At 44.5% G+C, this 22486-nt stretch overlaps 1 pseudogene; it reads right to left on the bottom strand.

Annotated features, from left to right (window-relative positions):
- The window catches only part of LOC140188957 (uncharacterized), a 38436-nt pseudogene extending 16691 nt beyond the window's left edge, over window positions 1-21745 (bottom strand).
- Window positions 21746-22486: the final 741 nt, after the last annotated feature.

The following is a 22486-nucleotide window of genomic DNA, read 5'->3' as shown; positions in this document are numbered from 1 at the left end:
TATTCAGTGAGATGGGGCTGTGATGTTTCAGTATTCACAGTGAGAGGGAGGTTGATGTTTCAGTATTCACAGTGAGAGGGACGGTGATGTTTCAGTATTCACAGTGAGAGGGACGGTGATGTTTCAGTATTCACAGTGATCGTGACTGTGATGTTTGATTCAGTATTCACAGTGAGAGGGACGGTGATGTTTCAGTATTCTTGGTGAGAGGGACTGTGATGTTTCAGTATTCACAGTGAGAGGGAGGTTGATGTTTCAGTATTCACAGTGAGAGGGACGGTGATGTTTGATTCAGTATTCACAGTGAGAGGGACTGTGATGTTTCAGTATTCATAGTGAGAGGGACGGTGATGTTTCAGTATTCACAGTGATCGTGACTGTGATGTTTGATTCAGTATTCACAGTGAGAGGGGCTGTGATGTTTCAGTATTCACAGTGAGAGGGAGGTTGATGTTTCAGTATTCACAGTGAGAGGGACGGTGATGTTTGATTCAGTATTCACAGTGATCGTGACTGTGATGTTTGATTCAGTATTCACAGTGAGAGGGGCTGTGATGTTTCAGTATTCACAGTGACCGTGACTGTGATGTTTGATTCAGTATTCAGTGAGATGGGGCTGTGATGTTTCAGTATTCACAGTGAGAGGGAGGTTGATGTTTCAGTATTCACAGTGAGAGGGACTGTGATGTTTGATTCAGTATTCACAGTGAGAGGGACTGTGATGTTTCAGTATTCACAGTGAGAGGGACGGTGATGTTTCAGTATTCACAGTGAGAGGGACGGTGATGTTTCAGTATTCACAGTGATCGTGACTGTGATGTTTGATTCAGTATTCACAGTGAGAGGGACGGTGATGTTTCAGTATTCTTGGTGAGAGGGACTGTGATGTTTCAGTATTCACAGTGAGAGGGAGGTTGATGTTTCAGTATTCACAGTGAGAGGGACGGTGATGTTTGATTCAGTATTCACAGTGAGAGGGACTGTGATGTTTCAGTATTCATAGTGAGAGGGACGGTGATGTTTCAGTATTCACAGTGATCGTGACTGTGATGTTTGATTCAGTATTCACAGTGAGAGGGACTGTGATGTTTGATTCAGTATTCACAGTGAGAGGGGCTGTGATGTTTCAGTATTCACAGTGAGAGGGAGGTTGATGTTTCAGTATTCACAGTGAGCGGGACGGTGATGTTTGATTCAGTATTCACAGTGATCGTGACTGTGATGTTTGATTCAGTATTCACAGTGAGAGGGGCTGTGATGTTTCAGTATTCACAGTGAGAGGGAGGTTGATGTTTCAGTATTCACGGTGAGAGGGACTGTGATGTTTGATTCAGTATTCACAGTGAGAGGGACTGTGATGTTTCAGTATTCACAGTGAGAGGGACGGTGATGTTTCAGTATTCACAGTGAGAGGGACGGTGAAGATTGTTTCAGTATTTACAGTGAGAGGGAATGTGATATTTCAGTATTCATAGTGAGAGGGACCGTGCTGTTTGTTTCAGTACTCACAGTGAGAGGGACTCTGATGTTTGTTTCAGTACTCAGACTGAGAGGGACTGTGATGTTTGTTTCAGTATTCCCAGTGAGAGGGGCTGTGATGTTTGATTCAGTTTTCACAGAGAGAGGGATTGTGATTTTGCAATCTGTATTCACAGTGAGAGGGACTGTGATGTTTGATTCAGTGTTCACAGTGAGAGGGACGGTGATGTTTGTTTCTGTATTCAGAGTGAGATGGACTGTAATGTTTGTTTCCGTATTCACAGTGAGAGGGATTCTGATGTTTGTTTTAGTATTCACCGTGACAGGAACATTGATGTTTCTGTATTCACCGTGAGACGGACTGTGATGTCTGTTTCAGTATTCACAGTGAGAGGGATTCTGATGTTTGTTTTAGTATTCACAGTGAGAGGGACTGTGATGTTTATTTCAGTATTCACAGTGAGAGGGACTGTGATGTTTCAGTATCCACGGAGAGAGGGACAGTGATACTTGTTTCAGTATTCACAGTGAGAGGGACTGTGATGTTCATTTCATTATTCACAGTGAGATGGAGTGTCATTTTTGTTTCAGTATTCACGTTGAGAGGGACCCTGATGTTTCAGTATTCATAGTGAGATGGTCTGTGATGTTTCAGTATTCTCTGTTAGAGGGATTGTGATGCTTGTTTCAGTATTCACACTGAGAGGGAATGTGATGTTTCAGTTTTCACAGTGAGAGTGACGGTGATGTATGTTTCTGTATCCACAGTGAGAGGGACTGTGAATTTTGTTTCAGTATTTACAGAGAGATGGACTGTGATGTTTCAGTATTCATAGTGAGAGGGTCTGTGCTGTTTGTTTCAGTACTCACAGTGAGAGGGACTCTGATGTTTGTTTCAGTACTCAGAGCGAGAGGGACTGTGATGTTCGTTTCAGTATTCACAATGAGAGGGACTCTGATGTTTGTTTCAGTATTCACAGTGAGAGGGACTGTGAAGATTGTTTCAGTATTTACAGTGAGAGGGACTGTGATGTTTCAGTTTTCACAGTGAGAGAAATGGTGATGTTTGATTCAGTATTCACAGTGAGAGGCACTGTGATTTTGCAATCTGTATTCAGAGTGAGAGGGACTGTGCTGTTTGCTTCAGTACTCACAGTGAGAGGGATTGTGATGTTCGTTTCAGTTTTCACAGTGCTAGGGCCTGTCAAGATGACTGCACTATTCACAGTGAGAGAGATTGAGATTTTTCTATCAGTATTCACAGTGAGAGGGATTCTGATGTTTGTTTTAGTATTCACAGTGAGAGGGACTGTGATGTTTATTTCAGTATTCACAGTGAGAGGGACTGTGATGTTTCAGTATTCAGAGTGAGAGGGACTGTGCTGTTTGTTTCAGTACTCACAGTGAGAAGGACTCTGATGTTTGTTTCAGTACTCAGAGTGAGAGGGAGTGTGATGTTTGTTTCAGTATTCACAGTGAGAGGGACTGTGAAGATTGTTTCAGTATTTACAGTGAGAGGGAATGTGATGTTTCAGTATTCATAGTGAGAGGGACCGTGCTGTTTGTTTCAGTATTCACAGTGAGAGGGGCTGTGATGTTTCAGTATTCACAGTGAGAGGGAGGGTGATGTTTCAGTATTCACAGTGATCGTGACTGTGATGTTTGATTCAGTATTCACAGTGAGAGGGACGGTGATGTTTCAGTATTCACAGTGATCGTGACTGTGATGTTTGATTCAGTATTCACAGTGAGACGGGCTGTGATGTTTCAGTATTCACGGTGAGAGGGACTGTGATGTTTCAGTATTCACAGTGAGAGGGAGGTTGATGTTTCAGTATTCACAGTGAGAGGGATTGTGATGTTTCAGTATTCACAGTGAGAGGGACGGTGATGTTTCAGTATTCACAGTGATCGTGACTGTGATGTTTGATTCAGTATTCACAGTGAGAGGGACTGTGAAGATTGTTTCAGTATTTACAGTGAGAGGGAATGTGATGTTTCAGTATTCACAGTGAGAGGGACCGTGCTGTTTGTTTCAGTACTCACAGTGAGAGGGACGGTGATGTTTCAGTATTCACAGTGATCGTGACTGTGATGTTTGATTCAGTATTCAGTGAGATGGGGCTGTGATGTTTCAGTATTCACAGTGAGAGGGAGGTTGATGTTTCAGTATTCACAGTGAGAGGGACGGTGATGTTTCAGTATTCACAGTGAGAGGGACGGTGATGTTTCAGTATTCACAGTGATCGTGACTGTGATGTTTGATTCAGTATTCACAGTGAGAGGGACGGTGATGTTTCAGTATTCTTGGTGAGAGGGACTGTGATGTTTCAGTATTCACAGTGAGAGGGAGGTTGATGTTTCAGTATTCACAGTGAGAGGGACGGTGATGTTTGATTCAGTATTCACAGTGAGAGGGACTGTGATGTTTCAGTATTCATAGTGAGAGGGACGGTGATGTTTCAGTATTCACAGTGATCGTGACTGTGATGTTTGATTCAGTATTCACAGTGAGAGGGGCTGTGATGTTTCAGTATTCACAGTGAGAGGGAGGTTGATGTTTCAGTATTCACAGTGAGAGGGACGGTGATGTTTGATTCAGTATTCACAGTGATCGTGACTGTGATGTTTGATTCAGTATTCACAGTGAGAGGGGCTGTGATGTTTCAGTATTCACAGTGATCGTGACTGTGATGTTTGATTCAGTATTCAGTGAGATGGGGCTGTGATGTTTCAGTATTCACAGTGAGAGGGAGGTTGATGTTTCAGTATTCACAGTGAGAGGGACTGTGATGTTTGATTCAGTATTCACAGTGAGAGGGACTGTGATGTTTGATTCAGTATTCACAGTGAGAGGGACTGTGATGTTTCAGTATTCACAGTGAGAGGGACGGTGATGTTTCAGTATTCACAGTGAGAGGGACGGTGATGTTTCAGTATTCACAGTGATCGTGACTGTGATGTTTGATTCAGTATTCACAGTGAGAGGGACGGTGATGTTTCAGTATTCTTGGTGAGAGGGACTGTGATGTTTCAGTATTCACAGTGAGAGGGAGGTTGATGTTTCAGTATTCACAGTGAGAGGGACGGTGATGTTTGATTCAGTATTCACAGTGAGAGGGACTGTGATGTTTCAGTATTCATAGTGAGAGGGACGGTGATGTTTCAGTATTCACAGTGATCGTGACTGTGATGTTTGATTCAGTATTCACAGTGAGAGGGACTGTGATGTTTGATTCAGTATTCACAGTGAGAGGGGCTGTGATGTTTCAGTATTCACAGTGAGAGGGAGGTTGATGTTTCAGTATTCACAGTGAGCGGGACGGTGATGTTTGATTCTGTATTCACAGTGATCGTGACTGTGATGTTTGATTCAGTATTCACAGTGAGAGGGGCTGTGATGTTTCAGTATTCACAGTGAGAGGGAGGTTGATGTTTCAGTATTCACAGTGAGAGGGACTGTGATGTTTGATTCAGTATTCACAGTGATCGTGACTGTGATGTTTGATTCAGTATTCACAGTGAGAGGGACTGTGATGTTTGATTCAGTATTCACAGTGAGAGGGGCTGTGATGTTTCAGTATTCACAGTGAGAGGGAGGTTGATGTTTCAGTATTCACAGTGAGAGGGACGGTGATGTTTGATTCAGTATTCACAGTGAGAGGAACTGTGAAGATTGTTTCAGTATTTACAGTGAGAGGGAATGTGATATTTCAGTATTCATAGTGAGAGGGACCGTGCTGTTTGTTTCAGTACTCACAGTGAGAGGGACTCTGATGTTTGTTTCAGTACTCAGACTGAGAGGGACTGTGATGTTTGTTTCAGTATTCCCAGTGAGAGGGGCTGTGATGTTTGATTCAGTTTTCACAGAGAGAGGGATTGTGATTTTGCAATCTGTATTCACAGTGAGAGGGACTGTGATGTTTGTTTCAGTATTCACAGTGAGAGGGACTGTGATGTTCATTTCATTATTCACAGTGAGATGGAGTGTCATTTTTGTTTCAGTATTCACGTTGAGAGGGACCCTGATGTTTCAGTATTCATAGTGAGATGGTCTGTGATGTTTCAGTATTCTCTGTTAGAGGGATTGTGATGCTTGTTTCAGTATTCACACTGAGAGGGAATGTGATGTTTCAGTTTTCACAGTGAGAGTGACGGTGATGTATGTTTCTGTATCCACAGTGAGAGGGACTGTGAATTTTGTTTCAGTATTTACAGAGAGATGGACTGTGATGTTTCAGTATTCATAGTGAGAGGGTCTGTGCTGTTTGTTTCAGTACTCACAGTGAGAGGGACTCTGATGTTTGTTTCAGTACTCAGAGCGAGAGGGACTGTGATGTTCGTTTCAGTATTCACAATGAGAGGGACTCTGATGTTTGTTTCAGTATTCACAGTGAGAGGGACTGTGAAGATTGTTTCAGTATTTACAGTGAGAGGGACTGTGATGTTTCAGTTTTCACAGTGAGAGAAATGGTGATGTTTGTATCAGTATTCACATTGAGAGGGTCTGTGATGTTTGTTTTAGCATTCACAGTGAGAGGGCGTGTGATGTTTGTTTCAGTATTCACAGTGAGAGGGATGGTGATGTTTGTGTCAGTACACACAGTGAGATGGACTTTGAGGTTTGTTTCAGTATTCACACTGAGAGGAACTGTGATATTTCAGTTTTCACAGTGAAAGGGATTGTGAAGTTCTTTCAGTATTTACAGCGAGATGCACTGTGATGTTTCAGTATTCATAGTGATCGCGACTGTGATGTTTGATTCAGTATTCACAGTGAGAGGGGCTGTGATGTTTGATTCAGTATTCACAGTGAGAGGGACTGTGATTTTGCAATCTGTATTCAGAGTGAGAGGGACTGTGATGTTTCAGTATTCACAGTGAGAGGGATTTTGATGTTTGATTCAGTATTCACAGTGAGAGGGACTGTGATGTTTCAGTATTCACAGTGAGAGGGGCTGTGATTTTTCAGTATTCACAGTGAGAGGGAGGGTGATGTTTCAGTATTCACAGTGAGAGGGACGGTGATGTTTCAGTATTCACAGTGAGAGGGAGGGTGATGTTTCAGTATTCACAGTGAGAGGGAAGGTGATGTTTCAGTATTCACAGTGAGAGGGATTTTGATGTTTGTTTCAGTATTCACAGTGAGAGGGATGGTGATGTTTGATTCAGTATTCACAGTGAGAGGGATTTTGATGTTTGTTTCAGCATTCACAGTGAGAGGGAGGGTGATGTTTCAGTATTCACAGTGAGAGGGAGGGTGATGTTTCAGTATTCACAGTGAGAGGGACGGTGATGTTTGATTCAGTATTCACAGTGAGAGGGACTGTGATGTTTGATTCAGTATTCACAGTGAGAGGGGCTGTGATGTTTCAGTATTCACAGTGAGAGGGAGGGTGATGTTTCAGTATTCACGGTGAGAGGGACTGTGATGTTTGATTCAGTATTCACAGTGAGAGGGGCTGTGATGTTTCAGTATTCACAGTGAGAGGGAGGTTGATGTTTCAGTATTCACAGAGAGGGACGGTGATGTTTCAGTATTCACAGTGAGAGGGAGGTTGATGTTTCAGTATTCACAGTGAGAGGGACGGTGATGTTTCAGTATTCACAGTGATCGTGACTGTGATGTTTGATTCAGTATTCACAGTGAGAGGGGCTGTGATGTTTCAGTATTCACAGTGAGAGGGAGGGTGATGTTTCAGTATTCACAGTGAGAGGGGCTGTGATGTTTCAGTATTCACAATGAGAGCGGCTGTGATGTTTCAGTATTCACTATGAGAGGGGCTGTGATGTTTCAGTATTCACGGTGAGAGGGACTGTGATGTTTCAGTATTCACAGTGAGAGGGACGGTGATGTTTCAGTATTCACAGTGAGAGGGAGGGTGATGTTTCAGTATTCACAGTGATCGTGACTGTGATGTTTGATTCAGTATTCACAGTGAGAGGGGCTGTGATGTTTCAGTATTCACAGTGAGAGGGAGGGTGATGTTTCAGTATTCACAGTGAGAGGGACGGTGATGTTTGATTCAGTATTTACAGTGAGAGGGACGGTGATGTTTCAGTATTCACAGTGAGAGGGGCTGTGATGTTTCAGTATTCACGGTGAGAGGGACTGTGATGTTTCAGTATTCACAGTGAGAGGGAGGTTGATGTTTCAGTATTCACAGTGAGAGGGACGGTGATGTTTGATTCAGTATTCACAGTGAGAGGGACTGTGATGTTTCAGTATTCACAGTGAGAGGGACGGTGATGTTTCAGTATTCACAGTGATCGTGACTGTGATGTTTGATTTAGTATTCAGTGAGAGGGGCTGTGATGTTTCAGTATTCACAGTGAGAGGGAGGTTGATGTTTCAGTATTCACAGTGAGAGGGACGGTGATGTTTGATTCAGTATTCACAGTGAGAGGGACTGTGATGTTTCAGTATTCACAGTGAGAGGGACCGTGATGTTTCAGTATTCACAGTGATCGTGACTGTGATGTTTGATTCAGTATTCAGTGAGAGGGGCTGTGATGTTTCAGTATTCACAGTGAGAGGGAGGTTGATGTTTCAGTATTCACAGTGAGAGGGACGGTGATGTTTGATTCAGTATTCACAGTGAGAGGGACTGTGATGTTTCAGTATTCACAGTGACAGGGACGGTGATGTTTCAGTATTCACAGTGAGAGGGACGGTGATGTTTCAGTATTCACAGTGATCGTGACTGCGTTGTTTGATTCAGTATTTACAGTGAGAGGGGCTGTGATGTTTCAGTATTCATGGTGAGAGGGACTGTGATGTTTCAGTATTCACAGTGAGAGGGAGGTTGATGTTTCAGTATTCACAGTGAGAGGGACGGTGATGTTTGATTCAGTATTCACAGTGAGAGGGACGGTGATGTTTGATTCAGTATTCACAGTGAGAGGGACTGTGATGTTTCAGTATTCACAGTGAGGGACTGTGATGTTTGATTCAGTATTCACAGTGATCGTGACTGTGATGTTTGATTCAGTATTCACAGTGAGAGGGACTGTGATGTTTGATTCAGTATTCACAGTGAGAGAGGCTGTGATGTTTCAGTATTCACAGTGAGAGGGAGGTTGATGTTTCAGTATTCACAGTGAGAGGGACGGTGATGTTTGATTCAGTATTCACAGTGAGAGGAACTGTGAAGATTGTTTCAGTATTTACAGTGAGAGGGAATGTGATATTTCAGTATTCATAGTGAGAGGGACCGTGCTGTTTGTTTCAGTACTCACAGTGAGAGGGACTCTGATGTTTGTTTCAGTACTCAGACTGAGAGGGACTGTGATGTTTGTTTCAGTATTCACAGTGAGAGAGATTGTGATGTTTCCATCAGTATTCACAGTGAGAGGGACTGTGATGTTTCAGTATTCACAGTGAGAGGGGCTGTGATTTTTCAGTATTCACAGTGAGAGGGAGGGTGATGTTTCAGTATTCACAGTGAGAGGGACGGTGATGTTTCAGTATTCACAGTGAGAGGGAGGGTGATGTTTCAGTATTCACAGTGAGAGGGAAGGTGATGTTTCAGTATTCACAGTGAGAGGGATTTTGATGTTTGTTTCAGTATTCACAGTGAGAGGGATGGTGATGTTTGATTCAGTATTCACAGTGAGAGGGATTTTGATGTTTGTTTCAGCATTCACAGTGAGAGGGAGGGTGATGTTTCAGTATTCACAGTGAGAGGGAGGGTGATGTTTCAGTATTCACAGTGAGAGGGAGGGTGATGTTTCAGTATTCACAGTGAGAGGGACGGTGATGTTTGATTCAGTATTCACAGTGAGAGGGACTGTGATGTTTGATTCAGTATTCACAGTGAGAGGGGCTGTGATGTTTCAGTATTCACAGTGAGAGGGAGGGTGATGTTTCAGTATTCACGGTGAGAGGGACTGTGATGTTTGATTCAGTATTCACAGTGAGAGGGGCTGTGATGTTTCAGTATTCACAGTGAGAGGGAGGTTGATGTTTCAGTATTCACAGTGAGAGGGACGGTGATGTTTCAGTATTCACAGTGATCGTGACTGTGATGTTTGATTCAGTATTCACAGTGAGAGGGGCTGTGATGTTTCAGTATTCACAGTGAGAGGGAGGGTGATGTTTCAGTATTCACAGTGAGAGGGGCTGTGATGTTTCAGTATTCACAATGAGAGCGGCTGTGATGTTTCAGTATTCACTATGAGAGGGGCTGTGATGTTTCAGTATTCACGGTGAGAGGGACTGTGATGTTTCAGTATTCACAGTGAGAGGGACGGTGATGTTTCAGTATTCACAGTGAGAGGGAGGGTGATGTTTCAGTATTCACAGTGATCGTGACTGTGATGTTTGATTCAGTATTCACAGTGAGAGGGGCTGTGATGTTTCAGTATTCACAGTGAGAGGGAGGGTGATGTTTCAGTATTCACAGTGAGAGGGACGGTGATGTTTGATTCAGTATTTACAGTGAGAGGGACGGTGATGTTTCAGTATTCACAGTGAGAGGGGCTGTGATGTTTCAGTATTCACGGTGAGAGGGACTGTGATGTTTCAGTATTCACAGTGAGAGGGAGGTTGATGTTTCAGTATTCACAGTGAGAGGGACGGTGATGTTTGATTCAGTATTCACAGTGAGAGGGACTGTGATGTTTCAGTATTCACAGTGAGAGGGACGGTGATGTTTCAGTATTCACAGTGATCGTGACTGTGATGTTTGATTCAGTATTCAGTGAGAGGGGCTGTGATGTTTCAGTATTCACAGTGAGAGGGAGGTTGATGTTTCAGTATTCACAGTGAGAGGGACGGTGATGTTTGATTCAGTATTCACAGTGAGAGGGACTGTGATGTTTCAGTATTCACAGTGAGAGGGACCGTGATGTTTCAGTATTCACAGTGATCGTGACTGTGATGTTTGATTCAGTATTCAGTGAGAGGGGCTGTGATGTTTCAGTATTCACAGTGAGAGGGAGGTTGATGTTTCAGTATTCACAGTGAGAGGGACGGTGATGTTTGATTCAGTATTCACAGTGAGAGGGACTGTGATGTTTCAGTATTCACAGTGACAGGGACGGTGATGTTTCAGTATTCACAGTGAGAGGGACGGTGATGTTTCAGTATTCACAGTGATCGTGACTGCGTTGTTTGATTCAGTATTTACAGTGAGAGGGGCTGTGATGTTTCAGTATTCATGGTGAGAGGGACTGTGATGTTTCAGTATTCACAGTGAGAGGGAGGTTGATGTTTCAGTATTCACAGTGAGAGGGACGGTGATGTTTGATTCAGTATTCACAGTGAGAGGGACTGTGATGTTTCAGTATTCACAGTGAGGGACTGTGATGTTTGATTCAGTATTCACAGTGATCGTGACTGTGATGTTTGATTCAGTATTCACAGTGAGAGGGACTGTGATGTTTGATTCAGTATTCACAGTGAGAGAGGCTGTGATGTTTCAGTATTCACAGTGAGAGGGAGGTTGATGTTTCAGTATTCACAGTGAGAGGGACGGTGATGTTTGATTCAGTATTCACAGTGAGAGGAACTGTGAAGATTGTTTCAGTATTTACAGTGAGAGGGAATGTGATATTTCAGTATTCATAGTGAGAGGGACCGTGCTGTTTGTTTCAGTACTCACAGTGAGAGGGACTCTGATGTTTGTTTCAGTACTCAGACTGAGAGGGACTGTGATGTTTGTTTCAGTATTCACAGTGAGAGAGATTGTGATGTTTCCATCAGTATTCACAGTGAGAGGGACTGTGATGTTTGTTTCAGTATTCACAGTGATTGGGACTGTGATGTTTGATTCAGTATTCACAGTGAGAGGGATTGTGATTTTGCAATCTGTATTCACAGTGAAAGGGACTGTGATGATTGATTCAGTGTTCACAGTGAGAGGGACGGTGATGTTTGTTTCTGTATTCAGAGTGAGATGGACTGTGATGTTTGTTTCGATATTCACAGTGAGAGGGATTCTGATGTTTGTTTTAGTATTCACCGTGACAGGAACATTGATGTTTCTGTATTCACCGTGAGACGGACTGTGATGTCTGTTTCAGTATTCACAGTGAGAGGGATTCTGATGTTTGTTTTAGTATTCACAGTGAGAGGGACTGTGATGTTTATTTCAGTATTCACAGTGAGAGGGACTGTGATGTTTCAGTATCCACGGAGAGAGGGACAGTGATACTTGTTTCAGTATTCACAGTGAGAGGGACTGTGATGTTCATTTCATTATTCACAGTGAGATGGAGTGTCATTTTTGTTTCAGTATTCACGTTGAGAGGGACCCTGATGTTTCAGTATTCATAGTGAGATGGTCTGTGATGTTTCAGTATTCTCTGTTAGAGGGATTGTGATGCTTGTTTCAGTATTCACACTGAGAGGGAATGTGATGTTTCAGTTTTCACAGTGAGAGTGACGGTGATGTATGTTTCTGTATCCACAGTGAGAGGGACTGTGAATTTTGTTTCAGTATTTACAGAGAGATGGACTGTGATGTTTCAGTATTCATAGTGAGAGGGTCTGTGCTGTTTGTTTCAGTACTCACAGTGAGAGGGACTCTGATGTTTGTTTCAGTACTCAGAGTGAGAGGGATTGTGATGTTCGTTTCAGTATTCACAGTGCGAGGGCCTGTCAAGTTGTCTGCAGTATTCACAGTGAGAGAGATTGAGATTTTTCTATCAGTATTCACAGTGAGATGGATAGTAATATTTGTTTCAGTATTCACCGTGAGAGGAACTGTGATGTTTCAGTACTCAGAGTGAGAGGGACTGTGCTGTTTGTTTCAGTACTCAGAATGAGAGGGACTCTGATGTTTGTTTCAGTATTCACAGTGAGAGGGACTGTGAAGATTGTTTCAGTATTTACAGTGAGAGGCATTGCAATGTTTCAGTATTCGCTGTGAGAGGGACTGTGATGTTTCTTTCAGTATTCACTCTGAGAGCAACTGTGATGTTTCAGTTTTCACAGTGAAAGGGATTGTGAAGTTCGTTTCAGTATTTACAGTGAGATGGACTGTGATGTCTCAGTATTCACAGTGATCGCGACTGTGATGTTTGATTTCATATTCACAGTCAGAGGGACCATGATGTTTATTTCTGTATTCATAGTGAGATGGACTGTGATGTTTGTTTCCGTATTCACAGTGAGAGGGACTGTGAAGATTGTTTCAGTATTTACAGTGAGAGGGACTGTGAAGATTGTTTCAGTATTTACAGTGAGAGGGACTGTGATGTTTCAGTATTCACTGTGAGAGGGATTGTGCTGTTTGTTTCAGTATTCACAGTGAGAGGGACTCTGATGTTTGTTTCAGTACTCAGAGTGAGAGGGCCTGTGATGTTTGTTTCAGTACTCAGAGTGAGAGGGATTGTGATGTTTCTATCAGTATTCACAGTGAGAGGGACTGTGATGTTTGATTCAGTATTCACAGTGATTGGGACTGAGATGTTTGATTCAGTATTCACAGTGAGAGGGACTGTGATTTTGCAATCTGTATTCCGAGTGAGAGGGACTGTGATGTTTCAGTATCCACGGAGAGAGTGACAGTGATACTTGCTTCAGTATTCACAGTGAGATGGACTGTGATGTTCGTTTCTGTATTCACAGTGAGATGGACTGTGATTTTTGTTTCAGTATTCACGTTGAGAGGGACCCTGATGTTTCAGTATTCATAGTGAGATGGTCTGTGATGTTTCAGTATTCTCTGTTAGAGGGATTGTGATGCTTGTTTCAGTATTCACACTGAGAGGGAATGTGATGTTTCAGTTTTCACAGTGAGAGTGACAGTGATGTATGTTTCTGTATCCACAGTGAGAGGGACTGTGAATTTTGTTTCAGTATTTACAGAGAGATGGACTGTGATGTTTCAGTATTCATAGTGAGAGGGACTGTGCTGTTTGTTTCAGTACTCACAGTGAGAGGGACTCTGATGTTTATTTCAGTACTCAGAGTGAGAAGGAGTGTGATGTTTGTTTCAGTATTCACAGTGAGAGGGACTGTGAAGATTGTTTCAGTATTTACAGTGAGAGGGACTGTGATGTTTCAATTTTCACAGTGAGAGGGATTGCGATGTTTCAGTATTCACTGTGAGAGGAACTGTGTTGTTTTAGTTTTCTCAGTGAAAGGGATTGTGAAGTTCGTTTCAGTATTTACAGTGAGATGGACTGTGATGTTTCAGTATTCACAGTGATCGCGACTGTGATGTTTGATTCCGTATTCACAGTGAGAGGGACCATGATGTTTGCTTCTGTGTTCATAGTTAGATGAACTGTGATGTTTGTATCAGTATTCGCAGTCGGAGGGACTGTGATGCTTGCTTCAGTATTCACACTGAGAGGGACTGTGATGATTCAGTTTTCACAGTGAGAGGGGCGGTGATGTTTGTTTTTGAATCCACAGTGAGAAGGACTGTGAAGTTTGTTTCAGTATTTACAGAGAGATGGACTGTGATGTTTCTGTATTCATAGTGAGAGGGTCTGTGCTGTTTGTTTCAGTACTCACAGTGAGAGGGACTCTGATGTTTGTTTCAGTACTCAGAGTGAGAGGGATTGTGATGTTCGTTTCAGTATTTACAGTGCGAGGTCCTGTCAAGTTTGCTGCAGTATTCACAGTGTGAGAGATTGTGATGTTTCTTTCAGTATTCACGGTGAGGTGGACTTTGATGTTTGTTTCAGTATTCACAGTGAGAGGAACTGTGATGTTTTAGTACTCAGAGTGAGAGGGAATGTGATGTTTGTTTCATTATTCATAGTTAGAAGGACGGTGATGCTTGTTTCAGTATTCACATTGAGATGTACTGTCATGTTTTTTGCAGTATGCACAGTGACTGGAACTCTGATGTTTCAGTATTCACCTTCAGAGGGACTGTGAGGTCATTTTTCTCGGCGGTTGATAGGGCTAGGACTGCACAAGCGCCTGCAAGTCAGTCCGTGAGTCAGCGTGAGTATTTAAAAGAGAGCAGTTTGACTGAGCGGGCGACGTTGTACCGGGCAACTGAGTAGAGGGAGACAGAGTAGAAAGGCTTTGGCGAGCAGAGGCTGAGGATGAGCTTCATTCCAAGTGAGGACCCCTCGAGAGTCTTCAGTGAGGAGCTTGATGGAAGAGACTACGCCACAGTAGGAGACGGTGAAAAGTGGTGAAGAGATGACCGCCAGGCTGATTCAGTGTGCTGCGTGCATGATGTGGGAAGTCAGGGACACTGATAGTTCCTCTGGCTCTTACACCTGTGGAAAATGTGTCCAGATTCAGCTTCTGAGTGACCGTGTTGCAGCACTGGAGAGGCAACTGGATGACCTTAGGTTCATCCGGGAAAACGAGAGTTTTCTGGACAGGACCTACAGTGAGGTCAATACACCAAGGATACCGGAAGAGAGTAGGGGGGCGACGACAAGTGAGGAAAGGATGCTTGAAGTACAGAAGACCCCGGGGGATGTACCTCTGGTAAACAGGTTCTCCCTCTTGGAAGCTGTCGGGACAAAAGACTGCCAACCTGAGAGGCGGATGGGTCTGCGAGTCTACAACTGGCGCTGAGGCAAAGCTGAGGAGACTGTCAGGCAGAGCCGTGGTAGTAGGGGACTCCATAGTGAGAGGTACAGAAAGGGGTTTCTGCGGCAACAGGCGGGATTTCAGGATGGTGTGTTGCCTCCCTGGTGCCAGGATCCAGGATGTCACAGACCGATTGCAGGGAATCCTCAAGGGTGAAGGAGAACTTTCGGAAGTGGTGGTGCATGTTGGCACAAATGACGTGGGGAAGAAGAGGAAAGACATCCTACAGCGCGACTTCAGAGAACTCGGAAGAAGGCTGAAAAGCAGGACTTCCAGGGTGGTTATCTCCGGTTTGCTTCCAGTTCCCCGTGCTGGACTGGTCAAGAACAGGGAGATAATGGATCTGAATGTGTGGCTGAGGAACTGGTGCAGGAAGCAAGGATTTACATTCTTGGACCACTGGGGTATGTTTCAGGGTAAGGATGAATTGTACAAAAGGGACGGGTTGCACCTTAATAAGCGGGGCACCAACATTCTGGCAGCCGGGTTTGCCTCTGCAACACGGGTGTGTTTAAACTAAGTAGTGGGGGGGAGGGGACGAACTGGAAACATAAGGATGGAGATAAAGGGAAAGTGAGAATAAGAAAAGTTAAGAATGACAACAGAATCAACAGAGCAGAAAGCTCAAGAAGGGATCACACAGTATGGCCAAGTGAAATAGGAATTGATATGGGAGGTGAGGGGAGTATTGAATTAAAAGTATTGTATATGAATGCACGGCGTATAAGAAATAAAGTGGATGAGCTTGAGGCACAGTTGGAAATTGGCAAGTATGATGTTGTGGGAATAACAGAGACATGGCTTCAAGTGGACAGGGCCTGGGAAATGAATATTCAAGGATATACGTCCTATCGAAAAGACAGGCTGATATGCAGAGGGGGTGGGGTGGCTCTGTTGGTGAGGAATGATATTCAGTCCCTTGCGAGGGGGAACATAGAATCAGGAGACGTAGAGTCAGTATGGATAGAACTAAGAAATTCTACGGGTAGAAAGACCCTAATGGGAGTTATCTACAGGCCCCCAAACAGTAGTCTGGATGTAGGGTGTAAGTTGAATCAAGAGTTAAAATTGCATGTCGCAAAGGTAATGCTACAGTTGTTATGGGGGATTTCAACATGCAGGTAGACTGGAGGAATCAGGTTGGTGCTGGACCCCAAGAAAGGGAGTTTGTGGAGTCCCTCCGAGATGGATTCTTAGAGCAGCTTGTACTGGAGCCTACCAGAGAGAACGCTATTCTGGATTTAGTGTTGTGCAATGAACCGGATTTGATCAGGGACCTCGAGGTAAAGGAGCCATTAGGAGGTAGTGACCATAATATGATAAGTTTTAATCTACAATTTGAGAGGGAGAAGGAAAACTCGGAAGTGTCAGTATTACAGTTGAACAAAGGGAACTATGGTGCTATGAGGGAGGAGCTGGCCAAAGTTCAATGGAACAATACCCTAGCAGGGATGACAGTGGAACAGCAATGGCAAGTGTTTCTGGGAATAATGCGGAAGGTGCAGGATCAGTTCGTTCCAAAGAGGAAGAAAGACCCTAAGGGGAGTAAGGGGAGGCCGTGGCTGACAAGGGAAGTAATGGACAGTATAAAAATAAAAGAGAAGTATAACATAGCAAAGATGAGTGGGAAGCCGGAGGATTGGGAAACTTTTAAGGAGCAACAGAAGGTAACTAAAAAGGCAATACGCGGAGAAAAAATGAGGTATGAAGGTAAACTAGCCAAGAATATAAAGGAGGATAGTAAAAGCTTCTTTAGGTATGTGAAAAGGAAAAAAATAGTTAAGACCAAAATTGGGCCTTTGAAGACAGAAACGGGTGAATTTATTATGGGGAACAAAGAAATGGTAGACGAGTTGAACAGGTACTTTGGATCTGTCTTCACTAGGGAAGACACAAACAATCTCCCAGATATAATAGTGGCCAAAGGACCTAGGGTAATGGATGAACTGAAGGAAATTTATATTAGGCAGTAAATGGTGTTGTATAGACTGTTGGGTCTGAAGGCTGATAAGTCCCCGGGACCTGAAGGTCTGCATCCCAAGGTACTTAAGGAGGTGGTTTTAGAAATCATGGACGCATTGGTAATCATTTTCCAATGTTCTATAGATTCAGGATCAATTCCTGTGGATTGGAGGGTGGCTAATGTTGTCCCTCTCTTCAAGAGGGGAGGAAGAGAGAAAACAGGGAATTATAGACTGGTTAGCCTGACATCGGTGGTGGGAAAGATGCTGGAGTCAATTATAAAAGATGAAATTGTGACACATCTGGATAGCAGTAACAGGATTGGTCCGAGTCTGCATGGATTTACAAAGGGGAAATTGTGCTTGACTAATCTTCTGGAATTTTTTGAGGATGTAACTATGAAAATGGACGAGGGAGAGCCAGTGGATGTAGTGTACCTGGACTTTCAGAAAGCCTTTGATAAAGTCCCACATAGGAGATTAGTGGACAAAATTAGGGCACATGGTATTGGGGGCAGAGTACTGACATGGATTGAAAATTGGCTGGCTGACAGAAAACAAACAGTAGCGATTAATGGGTCCCTTTCAGAATGGCAGGCGGTGACCAGTGGGGCACCGCCGGGTTCAGTGCTGGGACCGCAGCTGTTTACAATATACATTAATGATTTAGATGAGGGAATTAAAAGTAACATTAGCAAATTTGCCGATGACACAAAGCTGGGTGGCAGGGTGAAATGTGAGGAGGATGTTATGAGAATGCAGGGTGACTTTTTACAGGCTGGGTGAGTGGGCAGATCCATGGCAGATGCAGTTTAATGTGGATAAATGTGAGGTTATCCACTTTGGTGGCAGATTATTATCTAAATAGAGTCAAGTTAGGAAAAGGGGAAGCACAACGAGATCTAGGTGTTCTTGTACATCAGTCATTGAAAGCAAGCATGCAGGTACAGCAGGCAGTGAAGAAAACTAATGGCATGCTGGCCTTCATAACAAGGGGAATTGAGTGTAAGAGCAAAGAGGTCCTTCTGCAGCTGTACAGGGCCCTGGTGAGACCACACCTGGAGTACTGTGTGCAGTTTTGGTCTCCAAATTTGAGGAAGGACATTCTTGCTATTGAGGGAGTGCAGCGTAGGTTCACAAGGTTAATTCCCGGGATGGCGGGACTGTCATATGTCGAAAGATTGGAGTGACTGGGTTTGTATACTCTAGAATTTAGAAGGCTGAGAGGGGATCTTATTGAAACATATAAGATTATTAAGGGATTGGACACTCTGGAGGCAGGAAGCATGTTCCCGCTGATGGGTGAGCCCAGAACCAGAGGCCACAGTTTAAGAATAAGGGGTAGGCCATTTAGAACGGAGTTGAGGAAAAACTTTTTCACCCAGAGAGTGGTGGATGTATGGAATGCTCTGCCCCAGAAGGCTGTGGAGGCCAAGTCTCTGGATGCTTTCAAGAAAGAGATGGATAGAGGTCTTAAAGATAGCAGAATCAAAGGTTATGGGGATAAGGCAGGAACTGGATACTGATTGTGGATGATCAGCCATGATCACAATGAAAGGTGGTGCTGGCTCGAAGGGCCAAATGGCCTACTCCTGCACCTATTGTCTATTGTGACATTTGTTTCAGTATTCACAATGAGAGGGACTGTGATGTTTGTTTCAGTATTGACAGTGATAGGGACTGTGATGTTCGTTTCAGTATTCACAGTGAGTGTGGCTGTGATGTTTGTTTCAGTATTGACAGTGAGAGGGGCTGTGATGTTTCAGTATTCACAGTGAGAGGGACTGTGATGTTCATTTCAGTATTCACAGTGAGAGGGACTGATGTTTATTTCAGTATTCACAGTGGAGGGGTTGTGATGTTTGTTTCAGCTTTACGATGCGAGGGACCTTCTCATTTGCTTCAGTATTCTCCATTGCAGGCTGATTGAGAAAGTCAGGAGGTGTGGGATCCAGGGAAACATGTCTGCCTCGATATAGGGCTGTCTTGCCCATGGAAGGCAGAAGGTAGTAGCAAACATAGAGAACTGTGCCTGGAGGATGGTGACCAGAATCTGTTTGAGGGTATGGAGACCAGGTCATTGGGTGCATTTAAGGCAGAAGTTGATAGGTTCTTGATTAGACAGAGTGTGAAGGGTAATGGGGGAGGAGGCAGAAGACTGGGGTTGAGAGGGAAAATGGATCAGCCATGATGAAATGGCAGCCCAGACTCGATGGGCTTCTGTCTCTTATGGTCTGTGTAAAACTCTGGTTAGACCACAGTCTTGGTCACCTCATTAAAGAAAGGATGTGGTAGCTTTAGAGAGGGTGCAGAGGAGATTTGCCAGTCTGCTGTCTGAGTTAGAGGGCATGACTTGTGAAGATAGGTTGAGCAAGTTAGGGCTTTTCAGTTTTGAGTGAAAGGTGATGAGGTGAATTGGTAGATGTGAACGAGATCACAAGAGGCATAGTTCGAGTGGATAGCAAGAGACTTTTTCTCGGGTGGAAATAGCTAATACTAGGAGATGTAATTTTGAGATAATTTGAGGAAGGTACGTTATGTCAGGGGTACATTATTTATGTAATGCACGCTTTGCCTAGGGGCATGATCTCAAGGTGGGTAAACCCCTGCCCAGCCAAACTTTAGAACTCCCATTTGGGTGGATGCTGCGTGAGGTGTCCCCTGTGTCAAATCGGTACCCCAAAATAACAAACAGTACACAATATGCGGTTAAACAAGTAAGATTTTATAACTCTTACTGGGACTGTGAGACTAGTAGAGAACAAAATATAAAATAGAAAGCACCAGGAGTTTATTTAATCAGTTTGTGCACAATTTGTTGGAGCTCACGGTTTCCCTTCGCTGGTTCCTCCTTCGATCCTTGTCGACCTTCGGCTCCCGCCGGAGCCCAGAGGGTCGGGCAGCCCACTACTCCTCATGTCGTGTCTTCTCTCTTCATTCCCCTCGCGCCTTCTCCCCAAAGCCCGGGAAAACCAACGGCTTTCACTCAAACAAGAAAGAATAACATCTCACCCATTGGTTAGCAACTGAATTCCAAAGTCCCGTTATCTCTACCTATAACCCAAACGTGCCGCTACAGAGAATCCATTACCTCAGCAATTAACATTACAGAGAAGCCATTTTATTAGCCTTAGCAGTTAACATAAAAGAGAAACCTTTACACTCTCCCCCCCACCAAATTTAGTCATGTCCTCATGACGTTGAGATAATTCGCCAACCCCTTCCTGTAAACACAAAAACCCAATCCAGGTACCAACAGTGACATACCTCTCCAAACAATAGACCTCACGCCCTGTTCCCCAGGCGCTACATCGGCCAACCTATCCGGGAGTTTCCTAATCCTCTGAGACCTCTGTACCCCCTCACCTAACCCTTCAGGCTCAGGCACTACTGGGGATACTTCGGGTCTACTTGCCGAATCCTCTCTCAATCTATCACCCATGCCCCCCTGCAACTTGGAGCCCCCTGTCTCGTGATCAGGCCCCGCTGTCTCTCCTTCAGATCCTGCAGTAACCCAGGCTGCCCACAGCTAGCCGCCCTCCCCCCACCCACCTCACCTGACTTAGTGGGAGAAGGGCCAGGAATCTCTTCCTCAAACAAAGGGAAGTTAGCGAAAGGCAGCATGTACCACACCTCCATCTCATCATTCTTTGAATCCGTATTCTTCTCCTTTTCCTCGATTTGTGGCTGCTGTTTGGTTTTCTCCAACCTGGAGCACTTGGCCTGGGCTGCCTCTGCAGCCTCTTCAACCTCCTGCAATCGAGACGTCAGCTTCTTCTTGGACTCCTCCAACTCTCGATGCAGTCGCAGCAGTTCTCACTCACACTTCTTGTCCATCTCCATCTGGGACACAGTTACTCCACCAGATTCTTCCAATCTATCAGTAAGGCCTTTTAGTTTCCTGGTAAGATCAGCTCGCTGTTTCTCGACCTTGGTTCTCATAGATCGCTCTGCATCCAACTCCTCCTTCAGTTCCTCAACCCAGGCCTGATATTCCTTAATCTTCCTCTAAAGAGCGCAGTTAAAGATTGTTCATCCTCTAGTTTAGCTTATCCTATAGATAAGCTGAACTTATCTCCAGCTCTTTCTTCTTAATGACTTCTTTCAGGCCAACTTTCCGTTTTTCCATTTCATTTAGGCTCTCAATGGTCATCTTCAGGTCTCCTTCAAGCTTCCGCTTCCCTCTTCCAAGATCTGTCTGCAATTGCTTCTCCTCCTCTGAATTGTATTCAGACTCCCCTCTCTGTGCTCTCAGTTTTCTGTGGGCCTTAGTCAGACAGCTTTCTTTGTCTTCCCCAACTTGCAAGTCTTCCAATCTGTTCTGGATCAATTTCTCCAATTTCTGCTTATCCTTTCGAAGATTGGTTATTGTTTCATCTCTCTGGTTTAATTCATCAGTACGTGACCACAGTTTCTGCTCTGAATTCTGTTTCTCCGTCCCCACTTTGACGCGCGTGGACTCCAATTCTTCAATGTTTGTCCCAAGATTGCGGCCCTCAGTCTCCAGTCTGCATTTCTGAGCGTTCAGTTCAGCGGTGCAAATCTCCTCCCTCAGCAGTCTCTCTTTCAGACCGGCGACCTGGGTTTCCAGCTTCAGGTGCTGCGTTCAATGCTGCTCAATGCCAGCCCGACCCTCCCGCTCCTCGTCCATGTCCACCCCCTCAGGCACCTGTCGTGACGAAACATCCACATCGCTGTTCCGGCTCCCTGGCCGGTACTTCAGGCTGAAATCATTGGCGGACAACACTGCCAACCTCGGATGGCCCGTGGCATCCAGTTTCACCGAGGTCATGATATGAGTTAGGGGATTGCTGGCCGTCTGCACCTCAAAATTAACCCCGTGGAAAGAGTCACTCAGCTCATCCACTACCGCCCGTTCCAATGCCAGGAAGTTCAACTTCTGCGTTGGGTAATTTCTCTCGGAGGGCGTCAAACTCCGGCTGACAAACTCCACGAGTCTCAACCCGGTGCCTTAATCCTGTTATGGGACGCCCCCTAAACTGTCTCAGCTGTCCACAGAAACCAGCACCAGCGCCTGGAGCAGCAACTCCTTTAGCGATTGAAAAGCTTCCTCACATTTTACATTCCACTTCTGTCCAAAAAGCCTTGACGGGTTTAAATATTCTCCACCCTCCGGTTCTTTATTCCCTCTCCCTGTCTTCCCCATGCCCCGCTGGAAGGTTGCAGGGGCTCCGGATATGCCCAGGGGCATCTTTTCCGACTGGAAGAACCCCAGGGGACATATAACTGTCGTCTTCTCTTTGTCGGCCTCACTCATCGGGATCTGGTAACATCCACTCCTCAGATCCAGTATATTAAACTACCTTGCAGCACTCAGACAGACCAGCGCTTCTACAACTCTCAGGACCGCATACTGAGCAGGGACGATGCACCTGTTCAGAGTCCTATAATCCACATACATGCGTACCTCCCCTTTCTTCTTCCTGGCCACTACTAGTGGGGACTCATAGAGGCTTTGAAACCCAGCGATGATCCCTGTTTCCTTCAACTCACACAAGTGCTGCCGCGCAGC

Source organism: Mobula birostris, chromosome 1 (genome assembly GCF_030028105.1).
Source record: "Mobula birostris isolate sMobBir1 chromosome 1, sMobBir1.hap1, whole genome shotgun sequence".
NCBI classification, from domain to species: Eukaryota; Metazoa; Chordata; class Chondrichthyes; order Myliobatiformes; family Myliobatidae; genus Mobula; species Mobula birostris.
This window is presented reverse-complemented; position numbering and strand designations above follow the sequence as displayed.